Genomic DNA, 15,742 nt, shown 5'->3' with positions numbered 1-15,742 from the left:
AACTGAACAACTAACACTCTTAAGATATATTCAACTTTCTTCTCAAAGGCAGATTTCCATTATTACTAAACAAACAAACAAACAAAAAACCCACAATCAGTTGTCATTTACGTTTAAAAAGCTTTCTAACGTTTAATTCTCACTAGTAATATCATGGTTAATTTTAAGCCACAGGCACATATCTCCATGGCTAAGCCACACACATTTCGAATTTCTTCTTTTGAATCCCTTTTATATATTAACATCTCCTAATCAAGTGAGAAAATCTCTTTGATTTATTTTCCTTGGATGAAATATTTAGACAGATCATGCATGCCCAGAAATGTAAGTAGCTTCTCTGTCTTTGTTACTGTGATATAGTGATTTAAAATAAAAAATATATATTTGGTCTTTACCCCCTCTTTCTGGCACAGAGCTCCCAAAACTCCTGTAATTTTTTAAATGATAAGCGCACAGGAGAATCTTTTCTTCTAATATTTGGTCTTTCACCCTGTTTCCTGATACTGAGCTCCTAAATCCTTTGGAATTTCTAATGAGGTGACTCTACATAGGCTCCTGGATGGGGGCTGGTCACCAATAAGACTAAGCAGTGATTGAAACTTGGAATTTTCAGCCCTTCTTCCCCACCCTCCAGAATGGGGAGAGGGCTGCAAGTGAAGTTAATAATTGATTGTGCCTACATGAGGAAGCGTCCATAAAATCCCAATAGCATGGAGTTCCAGGAGCTTCCGGGTGGGTGAACCGTCCACATGCCAGGAGGTGATGTACCCCAACTCCATGGGGATGAAACGCCTGTGCTCAGGACTCTCTCAGATCTCACCCTATGTGTCTCTTCAGCTGACTTCATCTGTATCTTTTATCATATCCTTTAATAAACTGATAAATGTGGATGTTTCCCTGAGTTCTGTGAGCTTTTTTAGTGAATCCAAGGGAGAAGAGGTCATGGGAATCTCCAGTGTGTAGCTGAGTCAGACAGTAATGGTGGGTAACCTGGGACCTACTACTTTCGATTGGCATCCAAAGTTGTAGGAGCAGCCTTGTGGGACTGAGCCCTTAACCTGACAGATCCGATGCAATCTCCAGGTAGATAAGTGTGTCAGAACGGAGTAGTAAGACATGCAACTGGTGTCACAGGGAATTGTTTGGTGGGGGGAAAACCTCCACACATTTAGTGACCAGAATTTTCAGAAGTGGGAATTCCCTGACAGTCCACTGGTTAGGACTCTATGCTTTCACTGCTGAGGGCCCAGTTTCAATCCCTGGTCTGGGAATTAAGATCCTGCAAGCCGTGTAAAAAAAAAATCAGAAGTGGTGTTCTATGTGAAAGTAAAGGAGAAAGGTAGGAGGAGAATTAAGATTTTTCTTAATGCAGTTGCACATAGCAAGTTTGTTTCCAAGCCTTTTCCATGTATAATCTTCATGTTCCAACATTCACCTTCTTTCTCTTACAGGCTGCCTGTCGCCTGCTTCTTTGGCTAGGGAGAAAAGGTTTTCTTGGATCTTTTCTTGTCTGCACTACTTAGTGTTTTGAAGTTGCTGGTTTTTCCAGTACCCCGTTTTGGATCTATTACGCAGAAATAAAACCCAGGGAACTAACTGCCATGTCATTCCCTCCTTGAGTCCCTAGCCAGTCTGCTGTCTTTTCTCCACCTTTCAGAGTCTTCTAGAATCTTGTTTATATACAATATCCAGGTTTTTAAGTGTACTTAAAGGTAGAAATAGGAAAAAGTGTGTCTACTCCATCATCTCCAGAAACCAGAAATCTGGCTATTAGAGTTTGTCCCATGGGGTTTTGGTGGGTTTTTTTTTTTCATCAGTTGATATGATCATCTGTGTTTTCTTGGTATAGTGGCGGACATTGGCTGATTTTTGTATATTGAACCAGCCTTTCATACCTGAAATACATTTCACTTGGTTGTGGTGTATAACTCTTTATAAACCTTGGTAATGTTTTGATTTGTTTTTGTTTTAATGTTTTTGATTTGCTAACATTTTGTTGAATTTCTGTGGATAAGTTCAAGAGAGATAGCAATCTGTAGTTTTCTCCTTTTTGTCCTTTATTTCTGGTTTTGATAGCAAAGTAAAATTGGCCTTATAAAATGAGTTGGGAAGTGTTCTCTTACCTGGAATAGATTCTATAAACTTGGTGCTAATTTCTCTTTAAATGTCTGGTAGAATTCTTCAGTGAAAACATCTGGGCCTAGAGAGTTCCTTTTGAGGGGCTAAATATCAATAAAATATTCAGTCTCTTTGATGGCTATGGGACTATTTAGATGAGTTTGGTAGTTTGTGGTTTTGCAGTATTCAGTCTATTTCTTCTGAGTTGTTGAATTTATGAGCCTAAAATCATAGTTTTATTATATCTTATAATCCTTTTAACTGTTACAGTATCTGTAGAGCTATCCTATTTTTTATTCCTGATATTGGTGATGTGTATCTTCTCTTTTTTTTTATCTTTCTCAATCTTTCTAGAGGTTTTTAAATTTTATGTATCTTTTCAAAGATCTAACTTTCTGTTTCATTGACTTTTACAGTTTTTCTGTTTTCAATTTTCTTGATTTTAAAAAATATTTATTTATTTATTTTCTTGGCTGCATTAGGTCTTAATTGTGGCACACAGGCTCTCTAGTTGTGTCAACAGGCATGGATTCAGTTACCCTGCAGCATGTGGGATCTTGGTTCCCTGACCAGGGTTCAAACCTGCATCCCCTGCATTATAAGGTGGATTCTTAACCACCAGACCACCAGGGAAGTCCCAGATTTTTGCTCTTATTTTCATTATTTCCTTCCTGCTGCTTGCTTTGGATCTATTTTGCTCTTCTTTTTTTATTTTCTTGGGGTAGGAAGTTTGATTATTGATTTGAGAACTTTCTTCCTTTTTAAAGTAAGCATCTAGTGCTATGGGTATCCCTCTCAGCACTGCTTTAGTGCATTGCACAAATATTGATATGTTTTATTTTCTCTTTTCTTTCAGTTCTATGTATTTGTAAAAGTTTCCTTTTGACTTCCATTTTGACCCATAGATGATTAAGAAGCTTTTTTTTAATGTTTATTTATTTGGCTGCACTTGGTCTTAGTTATGGCACACAGCAGTTTTGATCTTCTTTGTGGCACATGAGTTCTTTAGTTGTGGCATGCAGGAACTTTTTGTTGTTGTCGTGGCATGTGGGATCTAGTTCCCTGACTAGGGATTGAACCTGGGCTCCTTGCATTGGGAGCATGGAGTCTTAGCCACTGGACCACCAAGGAAGTCCCAAGAAGCATGCTTTAAAATAAGTGTTTTAGATGTTTTTCTGTTGTCTCTGTTATTGACTTCTAGTTTGATTCCACCTTTTTTTTTTTTTTTTTTTTGGCAGTGGAGCTTGTGGGATCTTACTTTTCTGACCAAGTACTGAACCTCGGGCTCTTTTTCAAATTTGTTGAGATTTGTTTTATGGCTCAGGTAATGGTCCATCTTGGTGAATCTGTTCCATGGGTACTTGAAAAGAATGTTTTTTCTGTTACTGTTGGGTAGAATGTTCTATAAATATAAATTAGATCCTGTTAATCAGTGGTGGTGTTCAGTTCTTCTTTATCACTGTTGGAATTTCTCTCCACTAGTTCTATTAATTGCTAATGTCCTCAGTTATAATTGTGGATGTATCTATTTCTCCTTTCAGCCCCATCAGTTTTGCTGTTATCCTGAAGCTATTTTGTTTAGTCCATACACATTTAGGATTGCTATGTCTTTTTGGTGAATTGATTCTTTTATCATTATACAATGTTCCTCTTTGTCCCTATAAATGTATTTGCTCTCAAGTGTACATTAAAAAAAAAGATTGATTTATTAATTTTTAACTCTGCTGAGTCTTTGTTGTTGCACACAGGCTTTCTCTAGTTGTGGTGCCCAGATTTCTCATTGTGGTGGCTTCTCCTGCTGCAGAGCACAGGCTCTAGGCGCATGGGCTTCAGTAATTGTGGTGCATGGGCCCAAATGGTCTGCAGCATGTGAGATCCCCTTGGACCAGGAATCAAATCTGTGTCCCCTGCACTGGCGGACGGACTTAAACCACTAGACCACCAAGGTACCCCTTAAGTCTACTTTTTAAGAATGTATGTTTGCATTGCTTATCTTTTTCCTTTTATTGGTTACTCCACAAAGCATGTGGAATGTTAGTTCCCCAACATGCCTCCTGCAGTGTAAGCACAGAGTCTTAACCACTGAACCACCAGGGAAGTCCCTGAAGTGAGTTTCTCATGCTGCTGCTGCTAAGTCACTTCAGTCGTGTCCGACTCTGTGTGACCCCATAGACAGAAGCCCACCAGGCTCCCCTGTCCCTGGGATTCTCCAGGAATTTCTCACAGACAGTATATATTTGGGTTGTATTTTCTATCCACTCTGGCAATCTCTGTTTTTAGTTGGTATAGTTGGACCATTTAAACTTAAAGTAATTAGTGAGATGGGCTTCCCTGGTGGCTCAGAGGTTAAAGCGTCTGCCTCCAATACGGGAGACCCGGGTTCGATCCCTGGGTCAGGAAGATACCCTGGAGAAGGAAATGGTAACCCACTCCAGTATTCTTGCCTGGAGAATCCCATGGACGGAGAAGCCTGGTAGGTTACAGTCCATGGGGTCGCATAGAGTCAGACACGACTGAGCGACCGAACGGAACGGAATTAGTGAGATATATCTGGGCTTATTTCTGCCATTTTATTATTTGTTTTCTATTTGTTCCCTCTGATTCTTATTCTTCTGCTTCTCTCCTCTTGCTTTGCTTTGGGTACATGAGCATATTATAGAATTTTTTTTCTTACATCTGTTGAATTTTTTAAAAAAACACGTCCATCTCTATTAGGTTTTTGTTTTAATACCATGATCAGCTCCCCTTTTCCCATCTTGTATTGTTTCAGTGATACCATATGGCTGTGGAAGCCAGGTGGGCTCCTGATTGTGTCTTATTCTATTGCTACTGTTTTAGTTGTGGCATTTCGCCACTGGAAACATTCCATACAATCAAGAGAACATAGTTAAAACATCTATTATTCCAGTACTTTTAGCAGCATCCATTAGAACCATTTGGGTGTATGTTCATCAAGTAAAACATAACACAGTTTAAACAAATATCAACTGTGATGAGGCACCACTGATAGCCAGAAAGAGTGTGAATGTCACAGGCCTGATGTTAATCTATTAGGAGCAGGTGGGCCAATGCCCAGTGTAATGGGGGCTCTTTAATCACAGAACTTTGCCAGAAGTTACAAGTCTGACAAGTATTCCCTGTTTTGTAAAAGATAATAGGTTTCTAAACTTGGCTTCCATAGGGAACGAGTGTTGTAAATCCACTTCATGCTCCCAATGCAGGGGGCCCAGGTTCAATCCCTATCAGGGAACTAGATACCACTTGCCACAACTAAGAATTTGCATGCCACAACTAAGACCCAGTGTGGCCAAGAAAATAAATAAATATTTAAAAAAGAAAAGAAAATGAATGTTTTCTTATTATTCATGTGCCATTCATTATTATGACTTTGAAATTCCCCTAATAAAAACGTAGAGGCAAATAGGTAAAATAAGAATTAAAAGCTAGGACTTCTCTGGTGGTGCAGTGGATAAGAATTGGCCTGCCAATGCAGGGAACACAGGTGTTTTCCCTGGTCCCGGAAGATTCCACATACCATGGAGCATCTAAGCTCTTGAGCCACAGCTACTGAGACCACACTCTAGATCCGTTGAGTTGCAAATGCTGAGCCTGTGTACCGCAACTACTGAAGCCCAAGCACCTAGAGCCTGTGCTCTGCAACAAGAGAAGCCACCACAATGAGAAACTTGCACACTACAACAAAGAGTAACCCCTGTTCACCGCAACTAGAGAAAGCCCTTGTGCAGCAAGGAAGGCCCCGGGCAACCAAAAACAGAAGAATTAAAGCTAAGGACTTTAGTATTATGATAAAAGGATACGTGTAAGGCTAAGTCTTTATGCTTTTGGGTAGAATTATCTTATACATTTAAATGTAAGCAAGGTGAAAAGACGGCCTTCAGAATGGGAGAAAATAATAGCAAACCAAGCAACTGACAAATAATTAATCTCAAAAATATATAAGCAGCTCCTGCAGCTCAATTCCAGAAAAATAAATGACCCAATCAAAAAATGGGCCAAAGAACTAAACAGACATCTCTCCAAAGAAGACATACAGATGGCTAACAAACACATGAAAAGATACTCAACATCACTCATTATCAGAGAAATGCAAATCAAAACCACAATGAGGTACCATCTCACGCCTGTCAGAATGGCTGCTATCCAAAAGATGACAAACAATAAATGCTGGAGAGAGTGTGGAGAAAAGGGAACCCTCTTATACTGTTGGTGGGACTGCAGACTAGTACAGTCACTATAGAGAACAGTGTGGAGATTCCTTAAAAAACTGAAAATAGAACTGCCATATGACCCAGCAATCCCACTGCTGGGCATACACACAGAGGAAACCAGAATTGAAAGAGACACGTGTACCCCAATGTTCATGACAGCACTGTTTACAATAGCCAGGACACGGAAGAAACTTAGATGTCCATCGGCAGACGAATGGGTAAGAAAGCTGTGGTACATATACACAATGGAATATCACTCAGCCATTAAAAAGAATACATTTGAGTCAGTTCTAATGAGGTGGGTGAAACTGGAGCCTATTATACAGAGTGAAGTAAGTCAGAAAGAAAAACACCAATACAGTATACTAACGCGTATATATGAAATTTAGAAAGATGGTAACGATGACCTATATGTGAGACAGCAAAAGAGACACAGATGTATAGAACAGTCTTTTGGACTCTGTGGGAGAAGGCGAGGGTGGGATGATTTGGGAGAATGGTATTGAAACATGTATATTATCATATGTGAAAGGAGTCGCCAGTCCAGGTTTGATGCATGATACAGGATGCTTGGGGTTGGTGCACTGGGATGACCCAGAGGGATGGGTTGGGGAGGGAGGTGGGAGTGGGGTTCAGGATGGGGAACACATGTACACCCATGACTGATTCATGTCAGTGTCTGGCAAAAACCACTACAATATTGTAAAGTAATTAGCCTCCAATTAAAATAAATAAATTAAAAAAATATAACAAACAAAGGAAAAAAAATAAAGGTGAGACTACCAAGGCTTCTCGAGGTAAACTGAGTAGCCCAGTATCACAGAGATTTGTCCATGTGAAACTAGGCTTTCAAAGCACACCACAGATTCCATAGTGCATGGTGTTCCTATCTCTACCTGAATTACAGGAACCAGGTCATAGAGGTATGCTATGATCTTGTAACTCCTGTTTAGTTTGCATGTTTGGATTATGAAGTTGATGGTTCTGCTTTTGGTTGATTATTTTTTTCTTTCTGAGTTTCATAATCTGGAGGCTTTCTGACAGATAAAACTTGAAGAGATGACAATAAAGATCATTGTTTTTCAAAAAACAAAAAAACAATAAATGTAAAGGTTGTTTGTACTCTGACATTTGTCTTTTGTACAGTTGCTGCATATTCATAGTCATTTTTTGTAAACCCTTGAGTGGTGTAAATAAAACAGCTTTCTGTTTCCAGAGACATATTTAAATCAATATTACTATCAAACATCTACATTTCTTCTAACATGTGGTTACCTGTTTATTTCTCATATTCTTCTATGTTGGGTAAATTCTGTGTCCCCTCAGGCTTTAGATTAAACTGAATTAAAAAAAAAAAACCTTTGTGCTGCTGGTAATATTTTCATAAAGTAGAATTTTCTTATAAGGATACACTGAAAAGTAGAGGAAAGATAAAAGGTAAAGGAGTAACTGGAAGTATAAAAGAAGAAAAAAGGTAAAAGGAAAAAAAGCAAGAAGAAAGATGTTTCAGCCCCGCCTGCTGTGTCTCTATGGAGCTCCAGACACCTGCCGAGCATCCAGCTGTGAACTTTTGAGCAGATGCAGCCCCAGGATGACTCAAAAGTAGGGTATCCTTGGCCCTCCTGAAGAGAGAAAATTAGTGGCAAGTGGACCATCTATCTGTATGGCGTTATCAGTGTTCGGTGACCAGTGACTTGAATTTTCCAAGGCAAGTCATCCCATTAAAGACTCTGAATGCGGTTGCTTCAGTACCCATAATTTACTCTTGGTCTCCTCTACAGAAGAATTTCATGGTGGAAGATGAAACTGTTTTGCATAACATTCCATACATGGGGGATGAAGTTTTAGACCAGGATGGGACTTTCATTGAAGAACTAATAAAAAATTATGATGGAAAAATATACGGGGATAGAGATTGTGGGTTTATAAATGATGAAATTTTTGTGGAGCTGGTGAATGCTCTTGGTCAGTACAACGATGATGATGATGATGATGATGGAGATGATCCTGATGAAAGAGAAGAAAAACAGAAAGATCTAGAAGAGAGTCGAGAAGATAAAGAAAGCCGTCCACCTCGGAAATTTCCTTCTGATAAAATTTTTGAAGCTATTTCCTCAATATTTCCAGATAAGGGCACAGTAGAAGAGCTAAAGGAAAAGTACAAAGAACTCACGGAGCAGCAGCTCCCGGGCGCACTTCCTCCTGAGTGCACCCCCAACATAGACAGACCGAACACCAAGTCTGTCCAGAGGGAGCAGAGCTTGCATTCGTTTCATACTCTTTTCTGTAGGTGATGTTTTAAATACGACTGCTTCCTGCATCCTTTCCATGCAACACCCAACACTTACAAGCGGAAGGACACAGAGACAGCCCTCGACAACAAGCCTTGTGGTCCCGACTGTTACCAGCACTTGGAGGGAGCGAAGGAGTTCGCTGCGGCCCTCACCGCCGAGCGGATCAAGACCCCCCCGAAGCGCCCGGGGGGCCGCCGGAGAGGTCGGCTTCCCAACAACAGCAGCAGGCCCAGCACCCTCACCATCAACGTGCTGGAGTCGAAGGACACAGACAGAAACCGGGAGGCAGGGGCCGAGACGGGCGGGGAGAGCAACGACAAGGACGAGGAGGAGAAGAAGGACGAGACCTCGAGCTCCTCGGAAGTGAATTCTCGGTGTCAAACACCAATAAAGATGAAGCCCAACACGGAACCCCCCGAGAACGTGGAGTGGAGCGGCGCCGAGGCCTCTATGTTCAGGGTCCTCATCGGCACCTACTACGACAACTTCTGTGCCATCGCCAGGTTCATCGGGACCAAAACATGTCGACAGGTGTATGAGTTTTGAGTCAAAGAATCCAGTGTCACCACGCCAACCCCCGCCGAGGACGTGGACACTCCTCTCCGGAAGAAGAAGAGGAAACACCGGTTGTGGGCCGCACACTGCAGAAAGATCCAGCTGAAGAAGGACGGCTCCTCCAACGACGTTTACAACTATCAACCCTGTGACCACCCGCGGTAGCCTTGCAACAGCTTGTGCCCTTGTGTGATAGCACAAAATTTTTGTGAAAAGTTTTGTCAGTGTAGTTCAGTGTCAGAACCGCTTTCCCGGCTGCCGCTGCAAAGCCCAATGCAACACCAAGCAGTGCCCGTGCTACCTGGCCGTCCAGGAGTGCGACCCTGACCTCTGCCTCACCTGAGGCGCGGCTGACCACAGGGACAGCAAGAACGTGTCCTGCAAGAACTGCAGCATCAGCGGGGCTCCAAGAAGCATTTACTGCTGGCACCGTCTGATGTCGCAGGCTGGGGGATCTTCATCAAAGACCCTGTACAGAAAAATGAATTCATCTCGGAATACTGTGGAGAGATTATTTCTCAAGATGAAGCAGACAGAAGAGGGAAAGTGTATGACAAGTACATGTGCAGCTTTCTGTTCAACTTGAACAATGATTTTGTGGTGGATGCAACCCGCAAGGGTAACAAGATTCGTTTTGCAAATCACTCAGTAAATCCCAACTGCTATGCAAAAGTGATGATGGTCAAAGGCGATCACAGGATAGGGATTTTTGCTAAGCGAGCCATCCAGACTGGTGAAGAGCTGTTTTTTGATTACAGGTACAGCCAGGCCGACGCCCTGAAGTACGTGGGCATCGAAAGGGAAATGGAGATCCCTTGACGCGCTACCTCCCCCCTCCTCTCGGAACAGCGGCCTTAGCTTCAGGAACCTCGAGTACTGTAGGCGATTTAGAAAAAGAAAATGCAGTTTGAAATTCTGAATTTGCGAAGTACTGTAAGAATAATTTATAGTAATGAGTTAAAAAAATCAACTTTTTATTGCCTTCTCACCAGCTGCAAAGTGTTTTGTACCAGTGAATTTTTGCAATAACGCAGTGTGGTACATTTTTCAACTTTGAAAAAAGAATACTTGAACTTTAAAAAAAAAAAAAGAAAGATGTTTCATTTTTTTATATAGTAGGGAGGAATATGCCATTATTTTGGACTTTACTATTTCTGAAAATTGTTAGAATAACTAATCTTTAAGAATCTTAACCTTTGCAATTGCCAGTAATTGAAATCACCTTAAAAAAATTACAAGATTCAGGAAGGAAAATTATACTTCTTTATTGAAATTTTCATTCTCAGCTAATAGAGTTTCTTATTAAAAAATCTTATAAAAGGCCGGAGACCTTTCAAGAGATAATATGCTTGATGTGCATTCGCTATAGACATTTTTCTTTTGGCTCCTAGATGCTATTAATATAGCATTCCAAAACATTTTTTGAAATGACAACTTGCGCATGCAATGGAGTTATAAAAATTATATAAAGAAACAATAATGTAGATGCAAACTATTATATACAGAATGAATAAACAGCAAGGTCCTATTTTATAGCCCAGGGAACTATATTTAATATCCTGTGATTAAACCATAATGGGAAATAATGTATACATATATTTACCTGAATCACTTTGCAGTATAAGCAGAAATTAACACAACGTTGTAAATCAACTATACTTCAATAAAAAAGAGCAAAAAAAAAAGAAGCAATAACAATACTTTAACTTAAGTTTAAATTTGGTGTATAGTACTGTAGGGGACACAATGTCAAACATGTTTTGAAAAATAAAGGAAATAGTGAGAGGCAGGTGAGAGTGGGCACTTATTTGGGTTATGGCCCAACTCAGAGGGAAAAGGCAATACTACATTCCACCAACCACAGGCCCTGGCATCACACAGCCTCAGCTCTCACTGCTGTTCCAGAGAAGCTGGAACACTCTTAGCAAAGAACCCATGAGTTCTGTTGCAGAGAAGCCAATTCTGACTCCACGTTGGAACTATTTCTTTGACTTGCTTTTTGTTGCTGTGGTTATTATAATCGTACATAATGACCTGCCTCAGAGAATCCTGCCCCTTGGCCTGACTGTTAAACTACAGTGCCTTTGTTCAGAACCCTGTCCACGTGTGGATGGCAGGAAGGAAGACATTAACACATCCCCTGCCTGAGACTTGCCATTCTAGATGTTTGTAAGATTGATGACCTTTTTGCTTCCTCACCTCCCCCATCTCTGATCTATAAAAGAACCTGGCATCCAGACCCCGGTAAGATGGTTATTTTGAGGCGCTAGCCAGAGTACATCATGAGGAACCCTGGGCTGGAAGAAGCACAAGCTGGAATTAAGATTGCTGGGAGAAATATCAATAATCTCAGATATGCAGATGACACTACCCTTATGGCAGAAAGTGAAGAGGAACTCAAAAGCCTCTTGATGAAAGTGGAAGAGGAGAGTGAAAAGGTTGGCTTGAAGCTCAACATTCAGAAAACAAAGATCATGGCATCTGGTCCCATCACTTCATGGGAAATAGATGGAGAAACAGTGGAAACAGTGTCAGACTTTATTTTTTGGGCTCCAAAATCACTGCGGATGCTGATTGCAGCCATGAAATTAAAAGACGCTTACTCCTTGGAAGGAAAGTTATGACCAACCTTGATAATATATGAAAAAGCAGAGACATTACTTTGCCAACCAAGGTCCGTCTAGTCAAGGCTATGGTTTTTCCCGTGGTCATGTATGGATGTGAGAGTTGGACTGTGAAGAAGGCTGATCGTCGAAGAATCGATGCTTTTGAACTGTGGTGTTGGAGAAGACTCTTGAGAGTCCCTTGTACCGCAAGGAGATCCAACGAGTCCATTCTAAGGGAGATCGATCCTGGGTGTTCATTGGAGGGACTGATGCTGAAGCTGAAACTGCAATACTTTGGCCACTTGATGCGACGAGTTGACTCACTGGAAAAGACTGTGATGCTGGGAAAGGTTGGGGGCGGGAGAAGAAGGGGACGACCGAGAATGAGATGGCTGGATGGCATCACCGACTCTGTGGACATGAGTTTGAGTGAGCTCCGGGAGTTGGTGATGGACAGGGAGGCCTGGCGTGCTGTGATTCATGGGGTCGCGGAGAGTCGGACACGACTGAGCGACTGAACTGAACTGAACTGAACTGAGGAGAGTCATATCCTTTAAATGCACGTGAATGCATATAATGTATACAAATTAATGCATGCAAATGTCACATTCGATAATATAAAGCCCAAAATATAAGGAGGGGTCCCTACTCCTGAGACCAGCCTTAGGTACAGGAATCTATGATAATTATAAATATAATGAACCCTATTACTAAGGAAATCCTGTAAGGAAAAACTGAGCCCATCTAAACCTGCAGAATTAGAGTGATTTGGGTAAGGTCACTATTTTTACTTTTGGCTTTTGCAATAACTCAGTGTCATTAAAGTGTCATGCCTGTTGCCAGCCAACAGGCCTTCTCTCCCCACCGAGGCTGAATGAAAAATACGGAGACAGAGTTTGGAGGAAACTCTGGGACAGCAAGAACGTGTCCTGCAAGAACTGCAGCATCAGCGGGGCTCCAAGAAGCATTTACTGCTGGCACCGTCTGATGTCGCAGGCTGGGGGATCTTCATCAAAGACCCTGTACAGAAAAATGAATTCATCTCGGAATACTGTGGAAAGATTATTTCTCAAGATGAAGCAGACAGAAGAGGGAAAGTGTATGACAAGTACATGTGCAGCTTTCTGTTCAACTTGAACAATGATTTTGTGGTGGATGCAACCCGCAAGGGTAACAAGATTCGTTTTGCAAATCACTCAGTAAATCCCAACTGCTATGCAAAAGTGATGATGGTCAAAGGCGATCACAGGATAGGGATTTTTGCTAAGCGAGCCATCCAGACTGGTGAAGAGCTGTTTTTTGATTACAGGTACAGCCAGGCCGACGCCCTGAAGTACGTGGGCATCGAAAGGGAAATGGAGATCCCTTGACGCGCTACCTCCCCCCTCCTCTCGGAACAGCGGCCTTAGCTTCAGGAACCTCGAGTACTGTAGGCGATTTAGAAAAAGAAAATGCAGTTTGAAATTCTGAATTTGCGAAGTACTGTAAGAATAATTTATAGTAATGAGTTAAAAAAATCAACTTTTTATTGCCTTCTCACCAGCTGCAAAGTGTTTTGTACCAGTGAATTTTTGCAATAACGCAGTGTGGTACATTTTTCAACTTTGAAAAAAGAATACTTGAACTTTAAAAAAAAAAAAAGAAAGATGTTTCATTTTTTTATATAGTAGGGAGGAATATGCCATTATTTTGGACTTTACTATTTCTGAAAATTGTTAGAATAACTAATCTTTAAGAATCTTAACCTTTGCAATTGCCAGTAATTGAAATCACCTTAAAAAAATTACAAGATTCAGGAAGGAAAATTATACTTCTTTATTGAAATTTTCATTCTCAGCTAATAGAGTTTCTTATTAAAAAATCTTATAAAAGGCCGGAGACCTTTCAAGAGATAATATGCTTGATGTGCATTCGCTATAGACATTTTTCTTTTGGCTCCTAGATGCTATTAATATAGCATTCCAAAACATTTTTTGAAATGACAACTTGCGCATGCAACGGAGTTATAAAAATTATATAAAGAAACAATAATGTAGATGCAAACTATTATATACAGAATGAATAAACAGCAAGGTCCTATTTTATAGCCCAGGGAACTATATTTAATATCCTGTGATTAAACCATAATAGGAAATAATGTATACATATATTTACCTGAATCACTTTGCAGTATAAGCAGAAATTAACACAACGTTGTAAATCAACTATACTTCAATAAAAAAGAGCAAAAAAAAAAAAAGAAGCAATAACAATACTTTAACTTAAGTTTAAATTTGGTGTATAATACTGTAGGGGACACAATGTCAAACATGTTTTGAAAAATAAAGGAAATAGTGAGAGGCAGGTGAGAGTGGGCACTTATTTGGGTTATGGCCCAACTCAGAGGGAAAAGGCAATACTACATTCCACCAACCACAGGCCCTGGCATCACACAGCCTCAGCTCTCACTGCTGTTCCAGAGAAGCTGGAACACTCTTAGCAAAGAACCCATGAGTTCTGTTGCAGAGAAGCCAATTCTGACTCCACGTTGGAACTATTTCTTTGACTTGCTTTTTGTTGCTGTGGTTATTATAATCGTACATAATGACCTGCCTCAGAGAATCCTGCCCCTTGGCCTGACTGTTAAACTACAGTGCCTTTGTTCAGAACCCTGTCCACGTGTGGATGGCAGGAAGGAAGACATTAACACATCCCCTGCCTGAGACTTGCCATTCTAGATGTTTGTAAGATTGATGACCTTTTTGCTTCCTCACCTCCCCCATCTCTGATCTATAAAAGAACCTGGCATCCAGACCCCGGTAAGATGGTTATTTTGAGGCGCTAGCCAGAGTACATCATGAGGAACCCTGGGCTGGAAGAAGCACAAGCTGGAATTAAGATTGCTGGGAGAAATATCAATAATCTCAGATATGCAGATGACACTACCCTTATGGCAGAAAGTGAAGAGGAACTCAAAAGCCTCTTGATGAAAGTGGAAGAGGAGAGTGAAAAGGTTGGCTTGAAGCTCAACATTCAGAAAACAAAGATCGTGGCATCTGGTCCCATCACTTCATGGGAAATAGATGGAGAAACAGTGGAAACAGTGTCAGACTTTATTTTTTGGGCTCCAAAATCACTGCGGATGCTGATTGCAGCCATGAAATTAAAAGACGCTTACTCCTTGGAAGGAAAGTTATGACCAACCTTGATAATATATGAAAAAGCAGAGACATTACTTTGCCAACCAAGGTCCGTCTAGTCAAGGCTATGGTTTTTCCCGTGGTCATGTATGGATGTGAGAGTTGGACTGTGAAGAAGGCTGATCGTCGAAGAATCGATGCTTTTGAACTGTGGTGTTGGAGAAGACTCTTGAGAGTCCCTTGTACCGCAAGGAGATCCAACGAGTCCATTCTAAGGGAGATCGATCCTGGGTGTTCATTGGAGGGACTGATGCTGAAGCTGAAACTGCAATACTTTGGCCACTTGATGCGACGAGTTGACTCACTGGAAAAGACTGTGATGCTGGGAAAGGTTGGGGGCGGGAGAAGAAGGGGACGACCGAGAATGAGATGGCTGGATGGCATCACCGACTCTGTGGACATGAGTTTGAGTGAGCTCCGGGAGTTGGTGATGGACAGGGAGGCCTGGCGTGCTGTGATTCATGGGGTCGCGGAGAGTCGGACACGACTGAGCGACTGAACTGAACTGAACTGAACTGAGGAGAGTCATATCCTTTAAATGCACGTGAATGCATATAATGTATACAAATTAATGCATGCAAATGTCACATTCGATAATATAAAGCCCAAAATATAAGGAGGGGTCCCTACTCCTGAGACCAGCCTTAGGTACAGGAATCTATGATAATTATAAATATAATGAACCCTATTACTAAGGAAATCCTGTAAGGAAAAACTGAGCCCATGTAAACCTGCAGAATTAGAGTGATTTGGGTAAGGTC

General features: G+C 41.1%; 1 pseudogene; it reads left to right on the top strand.

The window, feature by feature from the left end:
- The first annotated feature begins 8,038 nt into the window (after nt 1-8,038).
- Nucleotides 8,039-10,183, top strand: LOC129563905 (histone-lysine N-methyltransferase EZH2 pseudogene; annotated as a pseudogene).
- The last annotated feature ends 5,559 nt before the right edge of the window (nt 10,184-15,742 follow it).

Source organism: Moschus berezovskii, chromosome X (assembly GCF_049115385.1).
Source record: "Moschus berezovskii isolate FMDL1 chromosome X, NW_MosBer_1.0, whole genome shotgun sequence".
Taxonomy (NCBI): Eukaryota; Metazoa; Chordata; class Mammalia; order Artiodactyla; family Moschidae; genus Moschus; species Moschus berezovskii.
This window is presented reverse-complemented; position numbering and strand designations above follow the sequence as displayed.